The 13,806-nt window shown below is 44.9% G+C and overlaps 1 protein-coding gene across 5 annotated transcripts in view; it reads right to left on the bottom strand.

Annotated features, from left to right (window-relative positions):
* Positions 1–13,806, bottom strand: part of B3GNT8 (UDP-GlcNAc:betaGal beta-1,3-N-acetylglucosaminyltransferase 8) — a 105,307-nt gene that overhangs the window by 13,410 nt on the left and 78,091 nt on the right. The window contains exon 1 of one of the 5 annotated variants that reach the window (XM_069207517.1): positions 7,926–7,978. The exons of the other annotated variants lie outside the window; for them this stretch is intronic. The gene's annotated coding sequence lies outside the window, so the exon portion shown is untranslated. Of the gene's footprint in view, positions 1–7,925; positions 7,979–13,806 lie in introns of those variants that run through there. 5 annotated transcript variants of the gene reach the window in all.

Below are 13,806 nucleotides of genomic sequence, written 5' to 3'. Positions count from 1 at the left end.
AGGGAACTCCCCACAAAGACATCCAAGGAGGACTCCCATTGGAGTAGTTACTGCTGATGGTGGCTGTTTAGGAAATGGTGGTAGGGATTCCCTATCTAAGGCCAGCTGCTGCTGTTTAAGCTTCAGTCTGGTCTCTTCAACCCTCAACTTTTTGAGTTCCCTTTCTAACAAGTTATCCTCAGGGTGGGGGGGTTGGGAATGTTTAGACACAGAAGAAATGTGGGAAGTTTCAGAGGGAGACCTGTCCCTAACTGTCTGGACCCTAGTAACCTGGCCTCTAGGGGTGAAAGATGCCCTACTGGTGTGGGACCCTCTAACACTACCAGTGTCACTAGGTGCCCTGCTAGGAGGCAGGACTTTGTAAGAACCCTCCCCAGCTTCCTCATGGAACTCCTCTGAGTCAGACTGGGAAGCTTCCCCATTTTCTAGCCTCTCCTGAGATGGGCCAGACTGGTTCTGGTCATCTACAATGAGCATGTTAAAGAGAAACTCTTTTGTAGGATTCTTACCTATACTTAACCCTCTATCCATGCAGAGACCCCTCAAACTTTTATAGTTCAAACTCTCATATGTTGCATTAACAGTTTTGGGTGTGGGCTCTGCAACAGACATGATAGTATAAGGTTTAAGGATAGTGAGAGAAAAAGTTTTAGAACTTTAGAAAGCACAGAAAAAACTTTTTCAAACTTCGGGAAAAGTTTTAGAAGTTTTCAAAAACTTTTCAGAACTTTGTTAAAAGTTTTAGAATAGAAAAGTAAACTTTTTTGGTTAAGTGTACATATACTGAACTATTTGGTATATGATTCTCTTATGAAAAGTACCAAATGACAAGGTGGTAAAGCAGTTGCAAGTATTTATCCCACCGCTGCACCACCAATGTAGGAGGCTGGCCTGGCTTATAGTGGGTACCTTGTGGTACTTACACCCTGTGCCAGGTCCAGTTATCCCTTATTAGTAGAATAGAGGTGTTTCTAGCAGCTTAGGCTGATAGAAGGTAGCTATGGCAAAGAAGCTTAGGCTGAACTAGGAGACATGCAAAGCTCCTACTATACCACTTATATCATATAGCACAATATCATAAGAAAACACAATACTCAGAGCTACTAAAAATAAAGGTACTTTATTTTTATGACAATATACCACAAACAAGCCTTGCTAGCTGCAAGGGTCGCGGTAGAGGTTTTTGGGTGCTGCTGGGGACCAGGAAGGACCAGGATGTCGCCCCTTGGAGAAGGAGACAGAAGTGGCGCTCAGCAACTCAGAGAGCCCCCACAGAAGCAGGCAGCACCCGCAGAAGTACCGGAGCAGGCTCTTAGAAGATTTGTGAACCGGAGTCAACTCAGAGTCACAAAGGAGGGTCCCACGATGTCAGAGTCCAACTCAGAGGGTTGAGCACTGCAGGACGGAGTGTTGGGGACCGAGGCTAGGCTGTGCACAAAGGAATCCTTGGAGAAGTGCACAGAAGCCGGAGCAGCTGCAAATCACGCAGTACACAGGTTTGCAGTCTAGCGTGGGGAGGCAAGGACTTACCTCCACCAAACTTGGAAAGAAGGGCCACTGGACTGTGGGAGACACTTAGACCCAGCTCCTGTGTTCCAGGGACCACGCTCGTCGAGATGAGAGCGGACCCAGAGGACTGGTGATGCAGAAGTTTGGTGCCTGCGTTAGCAGGGGGAAGACTCCGTCAACCCACGGGAGATTTCTTTGGGATTTCCAGTGCAGGGTGAAGGCAGACAGCCCTCAGGGCATGCACCACCAGGAAGCAGTCAAGAAAGCCGGTAGGATTAGGCGCTACAATGTTGCTGGTAGTCGCCTTGCTACTTTGTTGTGGTTTTGCAGGCGTCCTGGAGCAGTCAGCGGTCGATCCTTGGCAGAAGTCGAAGAGGGAAGTGCAGAGGAACTCTGGTGAGCTCTTGCTTTCGTTATCTGAAGAATACCCCAGAGGAGAGACCCTAAATAGCCAGAAAAGGAGGTTTGGCTACCAAGAAAGGAGGATTGGCTACCAAGAGAGGTAAGAGCCTATCAGAGGGGGTCTCTGACGTCACCTGCTGTCACTGGCCACTCAGAGCAGTCCAGTGTGCCCCCAACACCTCTGAATCCAAGATGGCAGATGTCTGGGACACACTGGAGGAGCTCTGGGCACCTCCACTGGGAGGTACTGGTCAGGGGAGTGGTCACTCCCCTTTCCTTTGTCCAGTTTCGCGCCAGAGCAGGGCTGGGGGATCCCTGAACTGGTGTAGACTGGCTTATGCAGAGATGGGCACCATCTGTACCCATCAAAGCATTTCCAGAGGCTGGGGAAGGCTGCTCCTCCCCAGCCCTTCACACCTATTTCCAAAGGGAGAGGGTGTAACACCCTCTCTCAGAGGAAATCCTTTGTTCTGCCTTCCTGGGCAGGGGCTGCCCAGACCCCAGGAGGGCAGAATCCTGTCTGAGGGGTTGGCAGCAGCTGCAGTGGAAACCCCGGGAAGGCAGTTTGGCAGTACCCGGTTCTGTGCTAAAGACCTGGGGGATCATGGAATTGTCCCCCCAATACCAGGATGGTATTGGGGTGACAATTCCATGATCTTAGACATGTCACATGGACATGTTCGGAGTTACTATTGTGACGCTATACATAAGTAGTGACCTATGTATAGTGCACGCGTGTAATGGTGTCCCCACACTCACAAAGTCCGGGGAATTTGCCCTGAACGATGTGGGGGCACCTTGGCTAGTGCCAGGGTGCCCACACACTAAGTAACTTGGCACCCAACCTTCACCAAGTGAGGGTTAGACATATAGGTGACTTATAAGTTACTTATGTGCAGTGAAAAATGGCTGTGAAATAACGTGGACGTTATTTCACTCAGGCTGCAGTGGCAGGCCTGTGTAAGAATTGTCTGAGCTCCCTATGGGTGGCAAAAGAAATGCTGCAGCCCATAGGGATCTCCTGGAACCCCAATAACCTGGGTACCTAAGTACCATATACAAGGGAATTATATTGGTGTACCAGTGTGCCAATGAGAATTGGTAAATTTAGTCACTAGCCTGCAGTGACAAATTTAGAAAGCAGAGAGAGCACAAACACTGATGTTCTGGTTAGCAGAGCCTCAGTGATACAGTTAGGCACCACACAGGGAACACATACAGGGCACATACTATGAGCACTGGGGTCCTGCCTAGCAGGATCCCAGTGACACAAAGGCTAAAACAAGCATACATACAGTGAAAATGGGGGTAACATGCCAGGCAAGATGGTACTTTACTACACATCCTTATGAAGGATGACCTAGTGCCACTGAGTGCCCCTCAATAGCGGGTAAACGATCACTCTGCAAGATACTCAGCTGATCTATCTTGATAAGGCAACATTAAGCGGGCCCAGGGCAACTGTACCAGGACACAGTGGAAAGTGCACCTCCTTGGATGATGAGTATAAAAAAGAGGCCATGCTCAAGATTCTATGTGTTAAAGTACCTTCATGTTGAAATGTGTGGTCAGGAGGTGTTACCTCAGTGAAGTGTCCCTGTGCGGAGTCATGCACAAAAACCTTGAGTCTAGCTTGGTCTATACTATACACCGGGGCCCATGTGGCAATGAGAGCTGTGTTTGTAGACTGAACATCCAAGTTAAACTATCCTTTTTTTTTTACAAGTGTAAAACCACATTGCCGTTTCACAACTTGTGGTTTTACACTAATAAAAAAAAATGTTCACTCAAAGAATTTCTACTCCAAGCGGCAGGAAGTGGGAGTTCTGGAGGAATACCACTACAGCGAGCATTTATGTTTGTGGGTATTCATCGTTAATTTATAGCCCATCGCATTCTGGATAAGGTTGAAGATGTACTCATTAAAAAAGGCAAGATGAAGTAAATCCGATTCGTGTGTGGAAATGGAACTGGAACCCACCTACAAAATTGCTAGAGGGTGTAGGAGAAGGAATTTCCCTACAAGGACAGGTATTTCCCAGCTTAGACAAAAACGAAGGGAAAAAAGTGCAATTGAACACATAATCGGGGATTTCCCCACAAGCAGTTACACACTATGCACATCTCTGCATACGGAATTGCTCAGAGAATAATCCAGAAACACACATCTCTGCAAGGTTATAAACCTTCGGGTGCGGATTCCTGAAATTCTTCTGTGAATCAGGCAGCTGGGTGGAAGATGAGCGTGTGCAAACTGGCAAAGGAATGCACCTGTAAAAAAATAAATACATAAAGCTGCTCAGAGGAGAAGAAAGATAAACATTTTAACAACCCAGATTTAAGGATATAGATGTCACGATGGTATTATTTGAATAGACAGAGTTTCTAAACAAACAAAAAAACGAAAGCAAATTGTATTATGTGGAAGGACGAGCTGTGAGCTGTCTAGGACTTTTTAAAGGAGGGAGGGAACTAGAGAGAAGTTGTGGGAGTGGAGGGTGACGGTGGGGAGGTGAGGACCTGGGGAGGAAACCTGAAACCAATAATTAGAGACACAAAGCTGTGGTAATTGTACGGCTGTAAAGTGGCAAGAGATGATGCTCTTCTTGGTTCTAGCATTCGATATAATCAAACTGATAGGACCACACATCTGCAGTGTGCAGTACAAGAGAGACACAACTTTTAAGGGGTTTTCCACCAGTGTTCGGTAGTCTTTCTAGTAACAACTGCAGCACAAAGGAGAGGTCACACCAACAGTAGCCCCCACACCTTCAAAAAACATGTTTGACATAAAACTTGAGCTTCAGTTTAAACACAGACTTGTCTTACAAGCCGTCAATCATCAAATCAGTTGACAAGGAGGCGTGTCCTCGACCATTATCTAGGAAGCTGGTATGCGTGTTTAGAAAAGTTCCCAGAACCAAGGCCTGAAAATGACCTGGCGTTTGCACGTCTTCAGAGCTTTCAAGTTTCTCCGTTCCATGCGTGAATAGCTCATTCAGTGAAAAATATATATTTAGATTCGAGGACTTATAGTTCAGGTCGCATTACAGCTTATAAACAGAACTACAACTCCCAGCATTAAACGAAAAAAAATCTAGCCTGGATCAACTACTCACGCACGTAGTTGGGGAACTTCAGAGCTGTGGTCACGTGCAAACTCCAGATCACTTTCTGCTTTTAGTTCCAGTAACTTTTGGCAGACTATGGGGGGCCCGCGGAGAGAGAGACTCGCTCTAGTCTCTCCGCAGGTCTTTTCGGGACGACAGGAAGTGACGCGGGTGCGCCAGGATTGGCGGACAGGTAAGTGGGGGTGGGCGTTAAAAGGGGGTAGAGGGGTGGGATCGGCCTCTTTCCAGGCCAACCATTAGAGGGAGGAAGGTTTTGACCACCCACCCGCCCTGCACAGAAGGTAGGCAGCAAGGAGAGGGTTGTTAAGGGTAAGGCGTGATTAGGTAGGTAGGTTTAGGTTTTGACGTCAGTTAGGACAGGTGCGGTGCACAAGGGTTGGCAGGAAATGGGGGAGGGGGGAGAGCCAGATGCGGGCTTGTTCCCCCCTTCCAAGGGGAAAAATGAGGTGAAGGATCAGAATGGGGGGGAGGATTGTTTACAAACAAGGAGGGCATGGAAGAAATAGGGGAGTGTCTAGGGGAGGGGATTTGAAGAGAGCTATTAGAAGAGAAGGACGGGCATAAGGAAGCTTTTAAGTTGAAAGTTGGGCGAGAGGGATTTCATACAGTTCAAAGTTGTTGTTGTTTATGTTAAATCCTGTCCTAAATAAATGACCTTTTGCACTAGAAATGAGTGTCAATGTATGTTTGTCCCGATGCTGTTTACGCTTAAAAATACACCGGTGATTAGGCGGAAGGCCCCATGAACACAATGCCACTGACACAAAGGTTGGATTGAGATGTAAAATAGGGCCGGAAAAAACAGCTACAAAAGTGCCCCCCTTTGAAAATCGTGGCATTTTTAACTCGTAAGCACGCGCTGTATAGGAGTTTTGCAGGGTATGGGAGACGGAATGTGTTTGAGCTTACCGCAGTCAATGATCCTGGTAATACCAGGGAAATCCACAGTAAACAAGCATTTGGAATGCAATGGGTCCCGCGTTTGGCCGAGTTAGAGCTATTAGCGTTATAACTTCCTAACTGGACTTTTCTTGCCACATAAATTGAAAAAGAAAAGTAAAACAATTGACATAAGCAAATCAATTTAAAGCGCAACGGCCGCAGTGAGCGCGAAAAAGAGTCACAGAAGGAAAAAGAAGTTTGCTTGAGCCATACATCTCGGCAATCGTGCAATTATCCATGTAACAGGCTCGATGGCCAAGGCGGTAACAAAACTGCCCCAAGGGGGGACAAACGTAAAGCATTTACCAATGATAACAAAGGATTTTTGAAAGGCAAGCCCAGGAACGAGTGATAGTGATGGGCATGCGGTGGTCGTGGTTAAAAGCCCACAGATAGATAACAACACATCAGAGCACTTGCACACTCAACCAAAAAAACAGCTCACCAAACCATAATACAGGTGCTCTGGCGGTCCAAAAAAAACAGCCCACACACTGACCAGACTATAGGCCAGTCCAATCGTGGATGACACTGAATAATAATAAAGGAAGTAAGCTACTAGCATTTTTTTATGGTGTGAAAAGAAGTGAAATTTGTGGGAGAAAGTGAGAAAATTTATACGTTTCAGGAAGTTGACTAACTTTTACAGGTGGACCCACGAAGGACCCCCACAAATCAGCTCATACTAGATGATTAGCTTGCATGGAAATTCCATGGCACTGGAGCAATTCCCATGCAAGCAAATCCCATTTGAGAACCAAAAATCAAATCTCCTGAGCAAATCAGGAATGGAATTTTGTCTCAACAAATTAGTTTATTTTGAACTTAGGTGGCGAGTTGCATTGTGAATTGAGAACGTAGTTGTTCAAGGATGTGAAGGCCTACCGGATTGAGTTCTACATCTTGGATCCATCCAGTCACTGAAAATCTACGTTGAAACATTTGCCAAGGCAAAGGTTGAGTAGCCTCACTCATCTCAGAGATTTTTAAATAGTGGTTTCTGTTAAGTAAGCTGCTGTTGCCTTGTCATGTAGATGTTTGTGCCAGAAGATTAAAGCACACAGTACAGAGGCCAAAAGGGTTGAGTTTGAAGTGGGTAGTAACTCTAAACTTGACTATTTGCAACAAAAATCGTAAGTCTGACATTGGTGGATTCTTCCTTACTGACGACTCCACCGCCAAAATAACCAACATGATAAGCGATAGTATGCTGGCAGTTATTCCAATGGTGTATTCTCCATGGCGGAGAAGCCTCCAACGGTGGGCTTCTCACAGCAAATTGGAGGATTTTCAGTTACGTCCCAACTCTAAGTGAGCCCTGCGTCTCAACTCAAGAACATGCAGGGTTGAAAAGCCTTTCAGCAGCAATACTGATTTTCCTAATCATCTCGAATTGCTACCACAAAAATAACAGCTGCAAATACTCAGAAGGATGCACTGCAATGTCAGCAACGTAGGGTGTGGTGTTACAGTGGAGAGGTGTGGCTCAATGGTTAGAGCGGCAGACCCTGATGCAGAAATCTGGCCTGGGACCAAGGTTCAATTCCCGCCTTGGCGGGTCTTGGGCTCAATTTCCTTGGACCTGATAATTCTCGCATCGGTGCCTAATCTAATTCATGGGTCTCACTCTGTAACACTGGGCAATAGCTTGCTTAATCTCCACAACGGCCCCAACAGTGCTGGGATGCCTGCCTTCACATTGGAGGTTGCCCAGGAGTGGGCACCTCACAGGGAAAAGCCAGGAAGGGTTCCACAGCAGTATGTGTACAGCGCCTTGAGACCCTAACGGGTGAGTAGTGCGCTATACAAGTACGAAGTTTACAGCCAGAGTTATTAACTTTGAAACGGGGGGGACCTGGTTCGAGTCCCAGTGTTCGCTCAACACCCTATGATTCTGGCCAAATCATTTAATCCACCGGTGCCTAAGAAAATGATTCTGACCTTTCATATTTAACTGGTACCTATGTAAGATGCTCCAAAGCCCTTGGGCCGAGTTCGCACTGGATGAAAAACTGCAAAAAAAAAAAAAAAAAAAAAAAAAAACAGTACAATGAAGCCAACTTGGTATAATGTTTAACTATGGAGAGGTGACACATTGAACACTAACGAAAGCATCCATCGGGAAAAACATATTAACAAAGAAAAAAATGGTAAATTCAACAAATAATTAACAGGAGAAGGAGACGTTGGACCTAGCCAGCATAAAAACAAGGACAGCTGACCTCTGCTGCGAGGCTGCCCCAAAATGTAGGGGCGAAAAGAGGAGTGGTACAGTCTGACACTTCCATCACTTTAGCTGTACGAATGGAAAAACGTGCTGGTTTTTTTTCCTCACCATCTTTTTTCTTAAATCTTCACGAACCACAATAAGCAGGAAATGTATAAACATTTGGAAAAAGAATTGCGCAGAAAGGCATTTACAATTGTTTGTGCCCCTAATGTAGATATTGTAACTGTGATGCTCGAGGGCAGTGTAATATCAGGAGTCAAGTCGTGTACTGGCCATGACTATCCCAGTGGACAGTACTTTTGTTACACTGGTTGCTTACATGTGGGTGGGGTAGGGAATTGTGGGCGCTTTGTAATAAAGTACTCTTTAGAGAGCACGCAGGGATTCGAGTACACCAGTGTTAACCATAGAATAGACTGAGTATTCTATATGGGACGGCCCTGGGACACACACTTAATGCAACCATGTATTAGCATTTCTCAATATAATGAGTAGTTGGGCTGTTCTGCACTGCATAAGCCAACCACATACAAGCAGTGATTAATTTGTGCCGGTGGTTGCAGGGGGTGCGTGACAGCACTCATTTTTTAACACAGGACTTTTTTTCCAAGTCCAGACCTTCACCCAGAGCCAGAGAAAGAGAGAAAGAAAAGAAGAGAAATATAGGAAAACACTAGCAAATGGAGAAATCAGGGTTTTAAAAGGACCTTCAAGAGTGAGCTAGAGAGACAGGAAGTGAGGTGGTGCAATTAAGAGATGTGTGTTGGAATCAAGTCTGGACAGCCATGGTATTCGCCAACCCAGGCACTGGGCAGCACCGGCAGCTCATAAGAAAAACTTTGGGCCCTGCACTTAAAAAAAAAAAAAGCATTACATACATGCCGTCATATTACCATTAAATCAGCTAGCATACACATCGCCTACAGCCATAAACTGGTGAGAACTTCATATGTGTCATCTGAAATAGATAATGAATACCAGACCTAAATGTGTACCACCTAGGATAGCCATTTCAACAACCCACCCACCCATTTCCCCCGTTCCCGACTATCAACCAGCTTGGCGAATCTTCCTTGTTCCGTCCAGTGGCGCAACAAGAGTACAATGGGCCTAGGTGCGAGAAGGAGGAGAAGGGCCACATACAGGTGCCAGCCCAACAATAAGCAGAGCTCAGTGAGACACCTCGAGGCCTCTGGGTCCTGATGCCACTGTACCTGCTGCACCATTGGTAGCTACACCCATGTTTCCATCTACCGAAAAAAACTAGCATGCACATTCCACACCGTGTCTCTGCTCAATCTAGTCCCATGTTTTCGACCGGTTGGGACATCTGAGATCATGCAGGTGGAATAGTCCTCAAGACTTCAAGGTATTTTAGCCAATGGAGTTCCCAGAATTTGTAAACCAGATATCCCAAGAAAAGTGACCAATCCTACCCAAAGACCTCCAATTTCTGCTCTGAGGTCACTGGAATCTTTTCCATGGCCACAAGATCCCTATGCGCCATTACCTGTCCCGACATCCAGAACTCTCATCTCTTCCCCAGTGTGATGTGATGGCTTGTTTCATACCATATGTAATCCACATAAACCCTATAGATCCGTGCACCATTCATTACTGTGCATGGAAATTAACAGACGCCACTGAAATATTCTCTCATTCCAGCATTGCATTCCGCCTGAACTTGTTCTCACTGAAAACCCCTTTTCTTCATCTAACTTAATTAAACTAACCAGGTCTGCTTCGAAGTTGTTTGTACTTGAGGTAACGGTTGCTCCTGGAAACGCATTCCTGGCATAGCGGTGAGATTTTTTTATATATATATGCATGCATGCTGTATTTGAATAGCCCGGGAAGGCAGAGAGATATACAGGGTCAAATGCAATGATACAGCCGGAGCCAAGGAGGGATTGGAGGGGCAGCTGGATTCTCAGGGCAGAAGTTCAAAGTTATGTCGCTGTGATGCAGTATTCTAGTATTCTTTAAAAACGTGCATCTTCAACTCTTTTCTAAACTGGAGCAGGGCTTGTGGGGTTCTGATGGATATGGGGCAGTCAATACAAATCCTGAATACATGGATGGAGAAGGCCTGTCACCTTGTTTGTATATTTTTTCACGTCCTCCTCTCCAGTCAGATGGTGACCTAGGCTGTGCTGAGAGCCCCTGGAGATGGTGAACCTGCCAGCCAAGTAGACGGGGCTGCTAGCCATGATGGTTTTACAGATGATGAATAAGCCTGCCAGGTGGTGCAGGCCGCCAAGTGGAGCTCAAAGTAACTTTCTTCTTATTTCCACCAGTTCCAATAAAGGTGCGACCATGGCGTTTTTACAGTGTATTAAAAAAGTAGTCATGGGCTCCTTCTTTTTATTCTTTATAATAGTATATTATTTTCATTTAATAAAATAACTATATAAAAAGATTAATTTTTTGTGGAAGTGGGAATTAACAAGTAATTAGGGCAAACCAGCTAATTAAAAACAAAGGTCAGATCAAATTTCAGTTGACAGCACAAAGCTCGTGAAGATTGGGCCCTGAATGGTCTGCATCCCTCTTGGACCAATAGGAGACCCGAACTAACAGTCCTTGTTGTCAGGTTTGATAGATCTTGTGTGAAGGATTTATAAGTGGAGATGAGGCCTTTGGCTTTTGTCAACTGGCTTGTTCCTAGGTTCCAATATGTCAATTTGCAGCATTCAACAACCAAGGTCATAAATTGTTGCCGAGACCCATCATTCCATCGCCAATTCCTACAAGCCAAGAGGTCGAACAGTTAAAAATGCTGCTGCAACAGGTTTCCAATAAACAATTTCTTGTTATGGGACTACAGGCAAACACTTGACCTCAGCTCAGAGGACAAACGGCAGCAGAGCGACAACATAAACAAAAGATTTAAAAAAAATGTCATCTATTCTGCAGGCATCTCACTCAAAACACATCCACAGAGAGGTGTTTTTTCACCAACATCACTGAGATATGAACAATAGCCCTCTCCTCTGGGCTAACACAGCGAACTCCAATATATAATCATTTAAAGTCAACCTCGATCTCCAGAGAGGCCTTTACTGATTTAATCTGCAAGGACAGGTACCTCTTTCATCCATGCTGCACCCTCAGTTGGGCAACATAGCTCACTACCGCCTGATACTCTTTGCCAACAAGGTATTTCTTAATGTCCATCAGCACCCTTGTTCCAATCAAAGTGCTAGGATTGAGGTTCAAGAATGACCATAACTGGCTCTCTCCCATCATCACATTTTTCTTCTGCACAGATGCTCAGAGAATCTTCTCCCTCAAACTTTGTCAAACACACCACTATTGTCACTGTGCTGCTGGTGCCATCGCCAAATTTTGACATAATAATGGACAATCGGAAATCTTTCATCACCACATTCTACTGCTCATCTTGTCTAATTTCCAAAGGTTCAACCAAGACCTTCTCCATAGTTCATAAAAGATAACTCTGATGTACGACTCTCAGAACACTCAATGCTCGTAAATGGTTGCCCCGTCTCAAGTTGTCCAGCATTTTCAGTCTATCATCCATCTTCACTAAGGCATCCACAGATTTTTCCTGAAGACCTCCAGTTGCCATAATCCATTGGCGGTTTCCACTACTTTGTTCAACCAGTTCCTTTAATTTGACCCCTTGTTCCTCCTCCTTCCTCCTATCTGTGAGCACTCTTGAAGCAGGCCCTCCACCTTCCGCTCTTCCTTGGGCTGCCACCTCAACAGTACCTGTTCTGACCTGTGAAGCAGAGGGCAAGGGAAGAGGAGGGTACATCCCTGGCTTTAATCTCACTAAGGCCACTTTATATTGACACATCAGATCATTCTGAACCAATCCACCTATCTACTCTTACTTACCATCCCTTAAAAATGTATTGGTTTTTGGCTACTGTAAATTTCACTAGGTCTCTTGCCACACGTACCATCAGCTTACAACACCTCCAGTGGTGAACACATAACCTCTCCACTGAAGCATTTATAATAAAGCATTTCTAAGCTACTTAAGTAGTTAATTCCAAAATACTCATGTCTCAACAAATACATAACGAACACATAAAACAATAAAAAAGTTATGGGACCACGCTGCTCCAACCCTATCTGATTATGCGTAGTTCAAAGGGAACCTCCTACACGCAGTGCACTGGAAAGACCTGAAAAGAGATGAACTGTACGCACAAGTCAGTAGACCAATGTGAGTGTACAGGAGAATTATAGGACCAGTTATGTTTTATTTTCCAGATGCCGTTAGCAGTACTCGGGCACTAAATCTACATTGACTTTCATAATAATGGAACATTTACATCCTGTCATTTTTTTTTAGGGAACACTTACCTCGCCAAGCAATCTGCAAACTTCTACATAAATCTAGAGTGATTAGTACCTTCCGAAATGTTGGCCTTCCCTTTATAGATTTCCACAGAATATATTTATCCTATTTACATGGAGAGCTGACACGTGTTTCACAACATTTCATATTGCTTCATGTGGACAAAATTATTTTTAACTTGCACATGTTAATACATACAGTATCTGCTGACACAGATATACTGATGTCAGTGGTTAATTTTTAATAACACAGTTCTTCCACGTTTCAAGTTTCGTTACCTTACCTTCAACATCTGAGGACAGCGCTTCATTTGGTTCTGGATTGGGCAATAGAGGCCTCCCTTTGGACCGTCTAGTGACTCAGGCTAAACTCACCAAGAAAATGCAATTTTCTGATAACAACACCTTGGACGTCAATTTACCAAAATGCCAGGGGTAGCGGAAGTGACATCACAAGCCATTTCAGCTTTATTTTCACTCACACACATGCTTTTACGTAAGCACACTCTCACCCGCAACCATGCGCATAACATACACTCAAAAGTGTTTTTAACTTACCTCAGCTACCAAGGAGGGTCAAGTTCCAGCTAACTGTATTCCATGTTTTATTACACTAATGGTGAATACTTAATTATTTACTATTAGTATAATAAAAGGATTGATTGAAAACAAGTGGAGCCCCAAGCATTGTCCAGAAGTGCCTCTGGCACTGATTTTGCCAACTCTGAGGCCAGGGGTCGCAGAGGCAATGCCAGGGGTCGCAGGGACAGTGCTAGGGATTGCAAGGGACAAGCTATGGGTTGTTGCTGCGACCCTGGTGACTTCCAAATGACGCCCATTAACAACACCTTGGCCCATATTTATACGTTTGTAGCGCCACATTTGCGTCGTTTTTTTATGCAAAATCGGCGCAAACTTACAAGATACAATTGTATTTTGGAAGTTTGCGCTGCTTTTGCGTCAACAAATGACGCAAATGCGGCGGTAAAAAAGTATAAATATAGGCCCTTGTGTTCTTTACAGCATTTCACACCACGCCTTTGCCATTTCTAAGCACTATAAATAGCAGGTCCCACTTTCACCCAATGTATTGAAACACTCAGTGCTACTCAATGACTTAGGTTGACAACATTTCCAGGTGGTATTTTTAAAGGTGCTTGTGTAAACTTATTTTTCTCCCTAGAGGTGGTACGAGCTGTGAGTAGTGCATATTGCTCAAAAGTAGACTGAAATCACCCCCTAAACCTTGTAATATGTGGC

This window comes from Pleurodeles waltl, chromosome 9, assembly GCF_031143425.1.
Source record: "Pleurodeles waltl isolate 20211129_DDA chromosome 9, aPleWal1.hap1.20221129, whole genome shotgun sequence".
Taxonomy (NCBI): domain Eukaryota; kingdom Metazoa; phylum Chordata; class Amphibia; order Caudata; family Salamandridae; genus Pleurodeles; species Pleurodeles waltl.
The sequence above is the reverse complement of the archived record's forward strand: the minus strand, read 5'-3'. Positions and strand labels throughout refer to the sequence as shown.